The sequence below is a fragment of the Rhinopithecus bieti genome, unplaced genomic scaffold (assembly GCF_001698545.2).
Source record: "Rhinopithecus bieti isolate Rb0 unplaced genomic scaffold, ASM169854v2 scaffold_18418, whole genome shotgun sequence".
Classification (NCBI taxonomy): Eukaryota; Metazoa; Chordata; class Mammalia; order Primates; family Cercopithecidae; genus Rhinopithecus; species Rhinopithecus bieti.
Genome location: NW_016809431.1, coordinates 718685 through 734472, shown reverse-complemented (window position 1 = coordinate 734472; position 15788 = coordinate 718685). Strand labels below are relative to the sequence as shown.

Below are 15788 nucleotides of genomic sequence, written 5' to 3'. Positions count from 1 at the left end.
TATATATATATATATATAAAATCGTGCAGCTCTAGGAGGCACCAATCACATTGTGTTCTGTGTATGGGCCTCCTTGAGCACCACTGCAGGGAATGCTATTTATATAAAGTTGTACATGGTGGCACCTGGGGTTGTGCAACTCAAGAGTACTGTTAAAAGTGTCAATTTTGAGTATAGTTTGCTGTATCTTAGTTGAACGGAACATTTTTTTCTATAAGTCATTCTCCAACTTTTTGTTTTCTAGTAAATATGCCTCTCCCATGCCTCTCCCACCCTCACTTTTTTTTTTTTTTTTAATTAGTAGGATATTAAGTCTTCAGCACTTCTTTAATTTACATTTGGCTTTTTCTAAATTTAAATTGCTATGATTGTATTTTACATGAGTTCTTACTATTTATTTAGGTATTCTAGTTTAAAGGTACTTGCTTTGGATAAGTTAATGAGAAGAAAACAATTCAGAATGAGTAGATGATTCTATTGACTAGTTTGAAAAAAAATTATTTAATCCAATGTCAAGGTTAAGTCCTGGTTTTCAACATGATTGCCTTCTACACAGTAAACTTGCCTCTCAGTGTGTGTGTACCATGGACTCACAGTGACATAAGCATGGGCTCATTATGTTTTAACAGAGACCTAGACATTAGAACAATATAAGTTCTCTTTAAGACTGATGCTGAGCTTTTAAAACAGATGAGTTGACTCCATTGTACCATTCATAGAGCTCTGCTTTCTGTACAGTTTGTGAAGTGGCATTCATGGGCTTACAAGAAGACTCTTTCAATAATCTCTCCATTAACATAAGGTTTCCTTGTGTAAAGAAAAAGACAAAGATTGGGGAGGGATGTGGTCCTATTCATAGCTTGTGCCATTGGGCTTAGAATGTAAATATACCAATTGCTCAGTGACTCTTGATGGTGGAGATGCTGAGGAGTACCTAAGAGAGTAATTTTATTTGGTACTGTCTTTTTCACCACAGTTTCCAGTGAACAGTGAGGGGGAGAATTGGGAATCGTTTGAGGAATTAGGACAGTAGGGATAGTCTATTTGGGTTAAGCCCAGTCCAGCTTCCTCTTGAGCTATAGAGATAATTCAGGTAGGAAAAGGTATTTGAGCAGCAATCTTAGAATAAACAGCTGTTCCGAGTATCATTCCATTTTAACCTGATACAGTTCTTAAAAGATGTAAATCAGATCATCATAAATACACTGAAGAAATTCACTTTTTAAGTCCTGAGATGAATACTTCTAAAACAGGAAAATATAATTCTAAAATATGAATACTCTGCTAAACCAAATGAGCAATACCCAAATTTATACTTGGCTATTAATGAATTTTATACTTTGAAGTATTAATTTACCTGGTCAGTTAAAGACCTGATGTGGCATTCAGATATACTGGGCTGACTAGGGATCCTTAGTGTAACTTCCTTGGTCCTACATTTAAAAAAATTAGTGCTGTTCCTGGATGGAAAGTCTTTTAAGGCCATATCCTCATAGCCAAAGTGAAATGGAGGGTTGAAATAATTACCTGAATAATTATGCTCAAAAAATTGATTTTGTCTGATTCATCTTGGTAATTCAAAATGTTGCTGGAGTGATGTAGGAGTGGGAAGGATTTGCCTGAATTATCTGTATAATTCCTGTGTTATACAAGAAAAAACTAGGGATAAGAAAATCTTACCAGCAAATCCAATTTGAATATACCAGAGGAAAATGTATTGAATGTACTTGGATTGTGTCATCTTGGTTGATAAAGATATATTACAATATATCAATTTTAAAGGACTCCTCTACTTTGTACTGGGTAGCAGCTTAATCATAAATTCTTAGTCCACATCTGTAGGAATTATGATTGCTAAAAATATTTATTGGGTGTAAATTTATTTGAAATGAATATTTCTAGAACATATTTTGTACCTAGGAAGAGCTTCAAGAATAGTTCATCTCAGTGGTGTAAAAAATAGCAGTGATCCTGAAATTGATCCATTCGTGCAAAAGTATTAACAGCCCTAATGGTTTGGGACTTACTCATTAACATGGCTTTCAGCTAAATTCTAAATATCAATTCAGTTATTAGTAGTAATATCATGGTATTAACCAGGATGGCATTATTTGTTAGTTGGATCATATGCATTTCTTTCCTTGCTCAACTAAATTATAGCCTCCCAGAGGGTTTATAAACTTCATATTGTGCTTGGTAAAGTATTAAATATATGGTAGAAGCTCAATAAATATTTGGTCTATGCATATTGACATCTATTAAGTTGGATTTTTAACATTCATTCTTAATGATTTAATTATGTTTAGTTTTTGTGAACTAGAAGTAATTTGTATCCTTAACCTCTATATTGAAAGAGGTAGGAAGCCGAAGTGAATGCAATTTTAGTTTACACAGAAACTTATTTTCCATTATTAACGGGATAAAACAAAATGCAGTGAAACCATAAGGTGTGGCACTTGCCAAAATTACGTGCTTGCAATGGCTAACCTTTCCCAGCTTCCAGAGCCACACTCTGGCAATGTGGTGCGATGCCATCTCTCTGGGTTGGATCCAGCTATGGTATTTAAAGCTCAGAGCAGCTTTTCCTGCAGCCTGGACCCAAGAGGAGCTTTACTCCCAGTATTGGAACTTTCTAGCCTTCACTTATTTCAGTAGAATCTGTTTCTGTGATTCTGTGAGGTGCAGCATACTTAACAATGTAAAACAATATAATCTAGTGCTAAATGGTATGAGTGATGTTAGTGAGGACTGGGGATTGGGGATAGTGGAAAACTTATATTAAGAAGGTAGAAATTAAGCTGGAGTTAAAAGTTAAAATTAACTTTTATTAAGAAGGTAGAAATTAAGCTGGAGCCAGAAATAGCAAATATATGGCTATCTCCATCACTAACTTTTATACCTGTGGGAGACATTGCTAATCAACCTTGACACTCATTATTATTCAGCTTGAGTATGATTTCAAAATGCTCAATACGGTGTTCCAGGATGCCATTAACAATTGATTGGAGTTGGCACAAAATTTGAAACCTAGAAGTGACTATTTGCTCCTTGAGAGTAAGTACTATGCTTTATTAAGCTTTTTGTTTCTAGGACTTAGGACCAGTCCTTATATTGAGTTAGTGAAGAATTAAGAATATTTGGGTAGATTTAGATGAGAGTGAGGAGTATTCCAGATAAAAGGAGTGCATTAGAGAGTTAGGCTTGCAAGAGGGGATGATACCTTTTTACTGTTATAGGGAAGATCTTCCTCCCTGTTTAGGACCTCTGTGCTGTCAAGGACAGACCTCAAAAACTATACCTAGAAGTCAAAGACTTGATGTGCTAAGCAATAAGAAGCCACTGAGCAGGCATCTTAGAGATGGCCCAGGGCTCTCACTCAGGTTACCAACCTGTCTCAGGTTCTTTGCCTTTTGATTGTGCTTAACAGGAAAGAACACACACACTCACTCACTTACACTTTCTGGTTAAAGGTACAGCTTACTTTATTGCTCCCTCTCACTCGCCTTAGGCTGGAGTGGAGTGGTGGAGAGAAGAAAGGTCTCTAGCTAGAAGGAACTGGGAAGGGAAAAGGGAGCATGCTTATCTTCTTTTTCTTGAGAAAGTGGCAGCACTTTCATTGGCAAATCCCAGCAAGTTCAGCAGTGTCTGCTTGGCAGAGAGGATGTTGCTGACTTGCAAGCTCCCCGATAGAAGGATCATGCTTCCCTCCTGTGAGACTGACTGGGTGCTGGCATGTGCTAATCAGTTGTACCCCCATGTACCCAGCTGCTTTTCTCTTTCCATTTCTTCTCGATTAACCATACTTATTCAAAATGTAAGCCAACACTTATGTCATCACAATAAAAATTGTTTACAATTTGAGGCCTACATGCTGTTACTAATGTAGTCAGTAGTCTGGTGATCAACCAAAGGGAATCTCATTACATGATACATGAAAATCGAGGAAAGCCAAGTCCAAGAGGGACTTTTTTTTTCCTGCAATCTCATTAACAGCACAGAATGGTTACCTTAGAATACATCAGCTGCAAGATTTTCAACATGAAATGATGTGACTAGCTCTTTTAACCCCTTCTGATGAGGTGGTACTTGTCTGTAAATCTCTCAGTAAAAGTGACATAGGTAAGCATTGCTCCTTGAATTCTTTATGCCTTCTCCACTTCATAGCTTCAAGTAATTTTTTTTTTACCTGCTATGTTTAGAACTTCCTAAGTTTTATTTCTGTGGCTTGATAGATATGCTAGGAACTATATTAATTAATCATTTATTTCTAGCTATAGTGGATTATATTTTCTTAGAGGGACCAGGCCACTTATTCTAAACCTGCCCCAGGATTCCCTCCTTCTGTGCCTTTGCTTAACTTGTTTCTAGAAGGAATGCACCTCCTGACAAAATAAAGCCATCCTTGAAAACTGAATTAGAATGACAACTCCTCTCTGAAACTCACCATAGTACATCCAGCAGGAATCTTCTTATGTTCCTCTGTATACTTATCACACGTTTAACTTTCTTCTTGCAGCTGGCTTATTTCTGCATGTTTTTCTACCCTCCAAGTTTGTATACTTGATACAAGAATATTGACCACTTAGTAACTGAGCAACACCTTTCCCTTTTTGGTAGCAGTTGAGACTGTGATGCCTCTTTTTTTTTCCATTTCCTCTATCAGTGGGATGGTGAATTCAGATGTAGAGACGTTTCATTACTGAGAGAGAACTCTCAGTAACGAAATCATAGAGAAATTGGTGTTCTCTTTCTACAAAGTGAAAGGAAACTCTTAACTTTCACTGACATTTCCTAATGAGACCTTGGAATAGATCCTACACCATGAACCAGTCTGATCTGTGCTCCCATACCTAACTAGGATCTGGCACATCCTCAGTGATCAACAACTGTCTGTGGAATAAATGAATGAGTCAGTGGTCATGGATACATGACAATCTGCTATTTCTGGGCAGGACCAGGTGGCCCACTTTGGTGTCTACAATGAGTTATGGCCGGACACTGTACTGCTGTGATAGCTCAGTTATAAGGCAGTCCAGGAAATGAAATGAACATACACTGATGAACAATTTCCTACTGAAAAGAGCCTCTCACTGAACATTTTAGAAGGCTCAAATGTTTGGGAAGTAAGGAGGAAGAGTTAAGTGAGATCTAAGCACACTACAAAAACAACTCCTAAATTCTGTGTTCCTTTCTTTTGCACTCCTTTAGGCAGAGGAGGTCCTGAGAGTCCAGAAAGCTAGGTTGGTATGGTCTGCTGAAAGAGGAATCTCACTGTAGAGTAGTGCCACACATCTTATCCAGAATATTGGCTGTGGGGCGCCATTATGCATGAGAGTATTAATGGTGCTTTTCCAGCGGGCAGCACAGTAATCTCAGTAATCGGACTGAGGCAGTCATGACAGTAGAGCAAATCTGCCCTGGTTTCACAGGGTAATGAAATCTTTTAAAGTAAAATTGTTGCCCATTACTACCTTAGAATGGTTCCTAATGTAAGCTTTTTGCCTTGAAAGTGTTAGGATAATCTAGCTGAAGATATTTTAAAATCTCTGATTTTAGACTGCTTGGTTCAATGTTCCTCATTTTCATGGAGCAAAATACAAATATAACATATTCAAGAAGGAGAAGGAGTAAAGAGAGAATGTGGCATGAAAGGAAGGTCTGTTTGCCCCTTTTCACTGAAATTTGGGAACCAGAGCCATTGATTGGAAAGGAAGGGGGAATCGCCAAGTAGTTGTTGCCAATAAAAATGCCGAGCCAAAGACTCACCAATAGGTAATTAAAAGAACAGGGAGAGTCATAATGTGCACAGAAGTTTTGCTGTGGCTGCCAGCTCCAGCTCTTCTCTCCTCCATCCCAGCTCTTACTCAGATCACCATCACACACCATGTCCTTTGATTACTGGGGCAGGTAACAGCCTTCCTGCTGAATTGAGTTTGATACAATTCCAGCAGGGAAAAGTACTACAGTCCAGTGGCTGAACAAGGAGAAATCTACAAAAGTTGTTTTGTTTAAAACGGGTCCAGGCATTTTGAGGACACTTTTATTGGATAAAGTTGGTGTCTGATATAGAACTTATTCTTGGATAGGAAAGAGTAGAAATTAGGAGAAGATACTGCTTTGCCAGCCAGCTTTCAGAGCATCAAGGGAAAGCTAGTCAGTATTTATGTGGATAAAACTTGTTGACTAAGGTGCTTATAAACATGACCCAAGTAAGGGTTTGATATTAACTGTTTCCTCCACGAAGTACTGTTTCATGCCTCCCACTCAGTCATCCTAGTGAAAGCCACCCAAAAGGCTCGTTGGGACCATGATGTCAAAGTCTGTTCTTGTGCTCATTTGACAGATGTTGTTGAGTGTCAGTAGATCAGTGTGTCCTGTGGGTTAGGCAGCACATGGCTGAACACTTAACCTAGTGCCTTCTGCATTGGAGGAACTCAGTTAATACTAGCTTAAAGAATGAATGCTGTTCAGGGAATGTACCCACTGTTTAAAAGCATGCAATATCGGAATTCCAGTTGTGGTGTTAACAGAATTAGAATTTGAATAGATACATCATATTAACTAGCCCACTCCTTTCCTGAATAGACTTCCCGGGATTTGCAGATCACGAGGTCAGGAGATTGAGACTATCCTGGCTAACACAGTGAAACCCCGTCTCTACTAAAAAATACAAAAAACTAGCCGGGCGGGGTGGCGGGCGCCTAGGCTGAGGCAGGAGAATGGCCTAAACCTGGGAGGCGGAGCTTGCAGTGAGCTGAGATCTGGCCACTGCACTCCAGCCTGGGTGACAGAGCAAAAAAAAAATTTTGGAAAAAAAAAAAATATATATTTTCTGTGCTACTTTGGTATTTCCAGCCCAAACTAATGGGACTTACTCTTTCATAAGATGCTAATTGTATAGGATTAAAAACTGCCTACGAAATATTCAATGCCTGCTGAAAATACTTAATAAATATTTCTTTATTAATTGACCAGATAATTTAGATTATATACCTAGCCAATTTAGTTAATATAGGATCAGAAATTCTGTCCATATCTCTGAGCCCTTATCTTCACAATTTTAGTCCTTTATTATTTAGATTTAGCTTTTCCAAAACCTGGATGCTGTGGACCAGAACTGAGTCTCCTTTTGTTACTGCCCTGTGGAGTCTTGAGTCTAATTATATATCATGAAATGCCCTGGCCTTGCATATTTTTCTCACTTCTTGATAATAGAATCATAAATTGTTCTGATCTTGTTATCAAAGTCTGGGAGACAAGTCTCCGCATCTTTTCATTTAATCTTTATTAAGCCTATTTTTCCTTTTTTTTAAAAAACATGAGAACCACTTTTTGAACTTTATTATATGAGGCTTGCCTGTCTACACTGGCACAATCAATTCAATCAGAAATACAAGTAAATTTGTTCTTTGCATCATAGAAACAATTCATCTGATAATCATTGTGAATTTTTACTAAATTGATTAGCTATTATGTTGTGTAGATGAAGTCCGAGGGTCACCACATCTTTGACTGTGATTGAATAGAGTACTCTACCTGCAATATGAGGATCAAATACAGCATATCTAATTATTTGCTATTTGATACCTTTAGGATGTTAATAATTAGTTGTTGCCCCATCTCCATCTTTCTATTTGTCCATCTTTAGAACTGTCTGGATTTGTAATACATTAATTAAAGGTTTCCAAGTGGAGTCTGGTTACATTTATTTTTCTTTCTGAATTTAACCTGTCTCTCTTGTCTGATAAGTGTTTATTTTCTTCTCAATTGAAAGGAAGAAAATACTTCATATTTTATGCAGTATATGGTTTGTGTGTCTGCAGATCATTGATAAAATATTTTTTAACTAATTACTTTGTTTTTAAATTGAGTTAACATTTTAAAAAGCAAAGTTATAGTGAACAGGATTTCAAATGCATTTGATGAAAGAATGAATTGATTGTGCCAGTGTAGGCAGTCAAGAATTCTATACTGAATTAGATTTTCCATGGTAGCCATCTAAGAAGAAACTGTTTGAGAGTTCATTTGGGAGTCATGAAACAACTTGGTTTCTCAGCAAATGCGTTGTTATTAGCTGCAATGATGCTACATATTTATATTGTGCTGGACATTTCCTTCCAGGGAACATTGAAAAAAGAAAAAAACTGATTCCTACTTTGCTTGGGTTTAATTAGATCCAAAGTCTTAATGTAGCCAAGTCAAAGTTGTTACCCTAAGACTGGTCTTTCCTCCACAACTGTAGCAACACATGAACACTGAAGACCTTGGGCAGGTTCCCTGACTATTCTCCCTCAGTATTCTCATCTGTAAAATGGTGACGATGATGATAATGGAAGCTAACACAGATCTGCTTATGTGCCCAATCCTGTTGCCGGCGCTTTATATATATATTGGTTTATATATGCGGTAACATTGTGAAGATTAAAAGAGTGCACCTAGAAAACATGCCTAAAGTTAACAAAACATTATAGTGGGCTGTATTATGCATTTCTACAGAAAACTGTGGGTTCCCAAATTTACATGCTCTGTCTCTGTGGGTTCCAACTACTCCTGTTTATTGCTCATAGTTCCCTTATTTTGGAGAAGTATAGTTGTGGTGTTTGGTTTACAATGGAAGAAAGACTGAGGAGAAAAATATGTGGTTGAGGTCTTCTCTTGTTGTAGAATAGAGTCAGAATTTGGAAAGAAGGCCTGAGCTTCCACTGCTACCTTTTTCATATTAAACTACCGATGATTCTTTTCTAGGGAACTTAAGCCTCTAGTTTGGCATTCTTTTTGCAGATATTTTCACAACTCTTGAAGCCTGTGTTTCTTTGGTGATAACTAGCCCTGAAACACATCTGTTTGGGTTGGGAGCGCCTCCCTTCAGTCTTCTCTGCCTCACATGGTACTGCCTGACCGAATCCCTCATCAGAGAGAAGCCCTCTACTTAATCAGACTTGGCTCCACCCGGAGGGGTTGAAAACCCAGGTGATGTGCAGGGGCATATCCATTCTAAGCATATCCATTCTATTCCTCTTGTACTTTTAGTTTTCTGACAGTTTTCTTGGAAGCCTCTTAGTGGCCTCTTTTTGTCCTGAGCATTTAAATAGCATGTTGATACAGATCTGGATATATTTTTTCTTCTTTAAAAAAAAGTCAGAATTCTTACCAGATAAGAATTCTGTACCCTGTGATTTACACCAATTTTAATTACATTCTTCTGCAATAGAAACCACTTTCCCTCCAAATTTAGTGATCTGTTATGATGCTATTTGCTATTGAAGAGATACCGGTTTTTAAATGACCAGGACAGTGCGAGACAAGCACTGAACTGTGAAATAACTTTAGCTGAATACTGAAGGGTTTGCAGTTACCAGTAGAAGAGGGTACATTGATGGAAAGAGTGAATACTTTCTTTTGGAATGAGCACTTCGGGAGAAAATGCAGACTTTCTGGAAAGCTCTGTCTTGCACATGTCAACAAGAGGAATGCTTTGAAATATCTTCAGACTCTTCAAAGCAACTAGCTATCTCATCCACCCAGACCAAGAAAAATCCAAAGTCCTACGTCTAAATAAATAATTATCAGCCCTTAACTGAAGGCTTTAACAAAAGAAATCGTATTTTGAATAATTATTCTTTCATGTTGTTGGGGAAAATTTTCATGAGATTTTAATGGATAGCACAGTAATTTTTGGACAGAAGGAAAGAAAAAATAGCATTCTTGGGGACTGGAAATTTAACTTCATATAGTTATTTGAAGGTGAAACTCGGCATAGCATACTTAAAATCATTCAAACCAGCTAATAAAAGCAAGTCTAGATGTTTCCTATTAACCTTGGAATGTGCTTGGAAAAAGCACTGTTACTCCAGATGTCTAGTATTAGAAAGCATATCAACAGCTTTTACTCTCAATTGCGAATAATACCGTTCTAAAATTCACAAGTGCAGTTTGGTGTGCTGGGGCATAATATAGAATTAGTATTCAAATTTGTCTTTCTTTTTTAATTCTCAATATATCTTAAAAGTAGGAGAAACATCACAAGATGTCATAGTCCTAATTTCTTGCTTACAAATTAAAACCAATTTATATAATGGAATAAGGTGGTCCAGACTTAGAACTCAAGATGTGTTAAGTAAATATTTATTCTGGTTCCACTCCAGGGAGGTAAAAGATTTTATTAACATATTTCTTGAATTAACATATTTCTTGAGTTCACGGGGGCAAAGAAAATCTTATGCTGTGCGTAAATGCCTGAGGGGCCTTTTTGCTGTAAGCTAACAAAGACTGATTTTTTTTTCTTTGCTAAAGAGAGGAACTATCTTGTATTGTGGCCTTTGTTTTCTTATTGTTCACTCACAACTGCATAATCTCAAACCAAGTTTTAAAAAGGTTGCTTTATTTTTTTCACATTGTTTGGAAAGACGCTTCTTAGATATTATAAGATTTGTATCCGAGCTTTATTCTTTTACTTTTTCTCCTGGTTTACTTTGGGCTGTTACCAGCCATTTGCACTTTGTTTTCTCTTCATTGCTGAAAAGAAAAAGTGCCCATTAAAAGTCAAGATTTGAAGTGCTGAACTTAATTCCTTGAGTCCAGTCCACAGTTTGGCTCTGATTACTGTACCAGGCTGACCTCCAGTCCAAGGGAGGGTGCCTTGGCAGAAATCTGAGAATTCCTCGATCAGTGACTCCCTTTTTTGGATTTATGGAGTCTTTAGGTGGATTGCTTTGTGCTAAATGTGCTCTTATTGGAAAGGAATGGGGCTGGAATGAGAGGAACACGATGTTGCACAACATAAATGTTTGCAGCTGACCTCCGTGTTCACTATGCTTGAATTAGCTGGCCGTTGCTGCACCTGGCCTTGAACCATGTACCCTCAAAGCCCAGAAAACTCACGTAATGAATGGTTTTAAGTAGTGGTGAAAAAGAAAAGTCGGGTAATTCTGTTAACCTTTGTGGCTGGCTCCTGACTTGATTTTTTGCCCCCCTTGAAAGTCTTTGCTATTATTCTTAGAAATAAAATTTTAAAAGATTCAGCAGCCAAACAAGCAGAATATTACATTGTGGAACAGAGTGACTGTGAAAGCTCTTTGTGCTGACGATTAATTTCACATGTAAACACTTTCATTTTGTTGCCAGCAAGGAGATTTCCTTTTCCCTTCTCTGCCTAGTTAAAGTCTAGAAATAAAATTCCACAGCTGTCAGGTTCCCACATATTCATCAGTGGCCTCTCAAGATGGCTTCACAATGAGCAGAGTGAATTTAGAGAATTCCACTATTAAAGTCTGCAAAGCTTGTTTCAGACACCCCAACTCACAAAATCAAGAATTGTAAATCTTTTGCCTTCCTGACATGTAATGTTGGACAGTAACATAATCTGTGGCATAATATTAATAAAACATGAACATTTTCTGTGCCCGTAGTGGGAATATGCACCCGAAGCGAAGCTAATGCCATTGGGTTTAACCAATTAGTGAGCCATCATTGTCTTCCTTATTGAAACACGTTGCCTCCCCCAACCTCTATTTGTGCATGTTAAGGACTTAGCAGGCTATGAAACTCAACAAGTGTCAGCAGGAGCCACAAAGGCCTGCCTTTCCTTTCTAGCAGGAGGGCATTTATGACTATAGAGTGCAGTAGTTGGGTGTTCATAATGCATACTCTGTAATTACCCATTGTTATCACAGCCAGCTCTAGTGTATGTATGTGTCTGTGTGTGTGTGTGTGTGTGTGTGTGTGTGTGTGTGTGTGTGTGTTTAAATTAGGTCAGTGCATGTTTCATTTAGCTCCCAAGCCAGAATACTTGCCAACCTAAGCCCCAACACTTTTATTCTGCTTTCCAGAATGTGCAGAGGTTACATACATCATTTGAAGGGTCCAGTGTTCTACAGGTTTATCTTTTTGTCTTCCAGTGGCAATGTGTTTTCCCCGCTGTGTGCTGCTGCTTCAAGCAGCATTCACAAGGTTAGGCAGATTTCTAAGACTACATCTCTAGAGAGACAGCACAGTGCATCATCTTTTGGCACCGTCTAATCTTTGATGTAATGTTGTTGAGAGAAAATGATCCTTGTAGCTCATTTATGGTTTCAGTTTACATTTGGCCCTCTCATATGACCAGTAACACCTGGGAGCAGAGTGGCTTTTGAGGGAGATTCTTTATAGCACCACTTCAAAGGGTTTTTGCAGAAAGGAAGTGTATGTATATGCACATGAATTCTCCTTGAATTACAGTACTAGGTTTCACAACCTCCTGACCAATTAGGCAGAATAAAACATGTACACATACAGACACATACTATTTAATTGGCAGAAAGATTATGAAATACACCCCTTTGCTGCAGAAAGGATTGATTATGCAGGTTGGACTCCTGCTGCCCTAGTTGGCTTTCCTAATTGCAGGAGATAGATACCCATCCTGTTAAGTTATAAAGGACCTGTGTGTGCATTCTTTAACCCTATATGACCCCATCAAGGATAAAGAATAATATTACAGTTATGGTCCTTAACAACAAACCATGCAACATATCTTCATGGCAGAGTTCTGAAAATGTATGTTAACTAATGAAGTAAGCAGCATTTATGTGTGTGGTGTATTTAGCCTCTGCAAAAAGATATAACCCTGCCTTTAAGTATCATTCTCATAGAACAGTCTCCCCCAAAGAAATATTGATAAAGACAGTAAATGAACAGAGGAAAATACAAACTTAGAAACAGGTAATAAGTAGATATGATTCAAATTTTACCTGCAGTGTAGTAGAAGTGATAGGAAACATGTCAGAGAACTTTTAGATTGATTCTGTATGTGGACCATGCCATTGAAAAATAAATAGCAGATTTTGAAATGAAAAGCTTAAAAGTGTTTGAAAATAATTTAAGCAATAATCTAGTTTGCATATTTTTTAGGACCTTGGAAGACTGATCTCTGAATTTTCCTACATTTCATTTTTCTAATTTGGAACACTAGTTGTCTGCTATTAATAATAGTTTATGCTAAGCAATAATTACTGGTAAGCTAATTACTTAAAAAATGTAGTTATTTTTCATGATGCACTGTCCAAAGAGTAAAACAAGCCTCAAAAGAAAGAAAGGAAAGAAGGAAGGGAGGAAGGAAGGAAATGAGGGATAAAACCCTGAGTATTTTATTTCCAGTTTGTATGCTGTGATAGAATATTGTAACTTACCTATCAATACATTTAAGAGAATAAGTAAGAAATAGCACATTTCGTTGTAAGTAATATTTAAATATATAGTGGGTTTAAGTATATTAATTATACTCGAAAGCATAAAATTGGTTTTTTCTAAGAATTGCTCAAGGATATCTAAATACATGTCATGATTAGTGTATTTTAAACCACTGTGGTTCTTTATGACGTTCTGTTGTTTTTCAACCTAATTGTCAGTGAGATAAATATAGCATTATAGAAAAAAATGCATTAACCAATATATTCAGTGACAAGTATAAACACTCAAACTTTCCCAGAATTCAAACAAAACCATTGCATATTCTTCAAATTAAAGTAACAAAATTTTCCTTCCCCCTACCTTTTTTTTTTTTTAACTAGCATTTTGTTTTCTCAACTGTTGAAGGTACGATTTGCTTTTCTGATTTTCTAATTGACTTCTGGAAGAATAGTATTCTAGAGGGTTTTGAGGATTTTATTTGGGCAAAACAATTGTTTATCGTATACATGGAAAACCGGTTTTAAAAGAAGACATACTTTTGTGAAGATTAATGCAAACTTTGGTTTGTTGAATAAAACAACAGTTTTGAGGTGGTATTCCCATACCCAGAATGCTTAAATTTTCGAGATGCAAACCACCGAAACAACAATAGAGTATTCAATGAAGTGTCAAAAAGAAAGTTAATTGGTCTTCATGAAAAACACAAACTTGAATTCAGACAATGAATGAATGGAATGCAGTATCAGCCACGTGCCCATGTTTGGCGTGTCAGTTGATGAGCACCAAGAAGAATGGGCAGCTTTACAGTTCAGCAAGCACAGATGGACTCTAGAAAGATGGATCAGCTTACCAGTTTTCTGATCCTCATATTATCAGCACTCAAAAGCTTCAGTCATAGGGTCATTGTCAGTTCCTAATATTCTGAACTAGTTAGGAAACTCATGGGTTCATGTGGGTCTTGCTACTACTGTGGCCCCTGGGAGCTGCAGGGAGACCTCCTGGCCACAGGGCCACCTGCCTGCATGGAGCTCATTATGCACTTATCCCTCACCCTTCTATCTGATTCTGACAGCCATCAAATGCCCTCCCAGATGCACTCACTGCCACCCCCATTTCCTTTGTTGACAGCACTACTGGATATTACGCTAAATGTTGGTTTTGTTTGTTGTTTAGTCTGTTGATACATGTTCCAGCAGCTATTACATTTGACATAACCTATATATTTATTTTTGTTGTTGTTGCCCTTAAAAAGCACATTGTGTTTAGTTTGTGAGGGCTGCCATAACGAAGTGCTACAGACTGGGCAGCTTAAACAACAGAAATTTATTTTCTAACAGTCTGGAGGCTCCAAGTCTGAGATCAAGATGTTGGCAGAGTTGGTTTCTTCTGAGGCCTCCCTCCTTGGCTTGTAGATGGCTGTCTTTTTCCCTGTGTCTTCATATGGTCTTTCCTCTGTGTGTCTGTGTCCTAATCTCTTCTTAGAACAACATGCATGGGTCACTTCAGATTAGGGCCCACCCTGATGTCCTCATTTTAACTTAATTGCCTCTATAAAGATCCTGTTTCCAAATACAATCACATTCTGAGGTATTAGTGGTTAGGACTTCCCCATATGAATTTTGAGGTGATACAAGTCAGCCCATAACACACATTTTTAAAAGTAGATTTTTGTGGATTGATCACCCCTGCTGTACCTTCCCCACCCCCAGACTTGAGCATATGGAAGGCAGGAACTCTATTTCTCTTGCAATCCCCAGAACCTAACAGTGTCCAGCACTTTGCAGCTATTTCATGAACTCTTGCGGCATAAATGCACAAAGGTTGGTAAGAGACATGAAGTTGAAAAGTGGCACTATTTCTGACTGCCAGAAGTAGAACCTGGTGAGTAGACTAGAATATGTTCTGATGAGAAGAAGCGGCAGAGAAAATACAGTACATTTAAACCGAGACAGCTTTTGACAGAAAGACAAATGACTGTTGTTTGGACACCCATTCTCTATATCCAGCTCTGGGAAAGGAATGGAAGTTGAGGCCCTTGTGGAATACCAAAGGTCAGGTCTGAATCATTTGAGAGCAAAGGTAATTAATGATTGTCAATAGATCTTTTCTCTTAAGCTCTTCACTTTAGAGTCTGAAAATACTGCAGGTATAAGAAAGAACAATGTTGTAATGCAGATAGATCATATTAGTTTCCAGTAATTTACCACTGTTTCTTAAAACTAGCTGTGCTTAAAAAAAATGAAAAGTTTAAATATCTCCTTTAGATACTATGTCTAGGGATATGCTGAGTTCTTAGACACTAGCCAAGCAGGTTTTAAGAGTGTAACTGAGACTCCTCTGTCCCTGCCATTTTTGGCTTAAGGTTCTGACTTTGAAGCAGATTGGAAGACTACCACAAGGCCAAAGCAACGTTCATTTTCTAAAAGTATACAATGATTATGATTCAAATACTAGAAAATGCCTAATGTGCTAAAATGCCTAATAGAAAAAAAAAAATGCCTTGGTCAATGTAACAAATATGAAGGGAGGGAGAAAGTTTCCTTAGTCATGTGTGTTTTCCTGTTGGATATTCATATTCCCAAGTTCTTTGGCAAAAGTTGTTGGCTTTTTTTTTTTTTTTT

The 15788-nt window shown here is 37.6% G+C and overlaps 1 protein-coding gene across 10 annotated transcripts in view; it reads left to right on the top strand.

Moving 5' to 3' along the window:
* NREP (neuronal regeneration related protein) overlaps nt 1-15788 on the top strand; it is a 34566-nt gene that overhangs the window by 8023 nt on the left and 10755 nt on the right. The gene's annotated exons all lie outside the window — the stretch shown is intronic.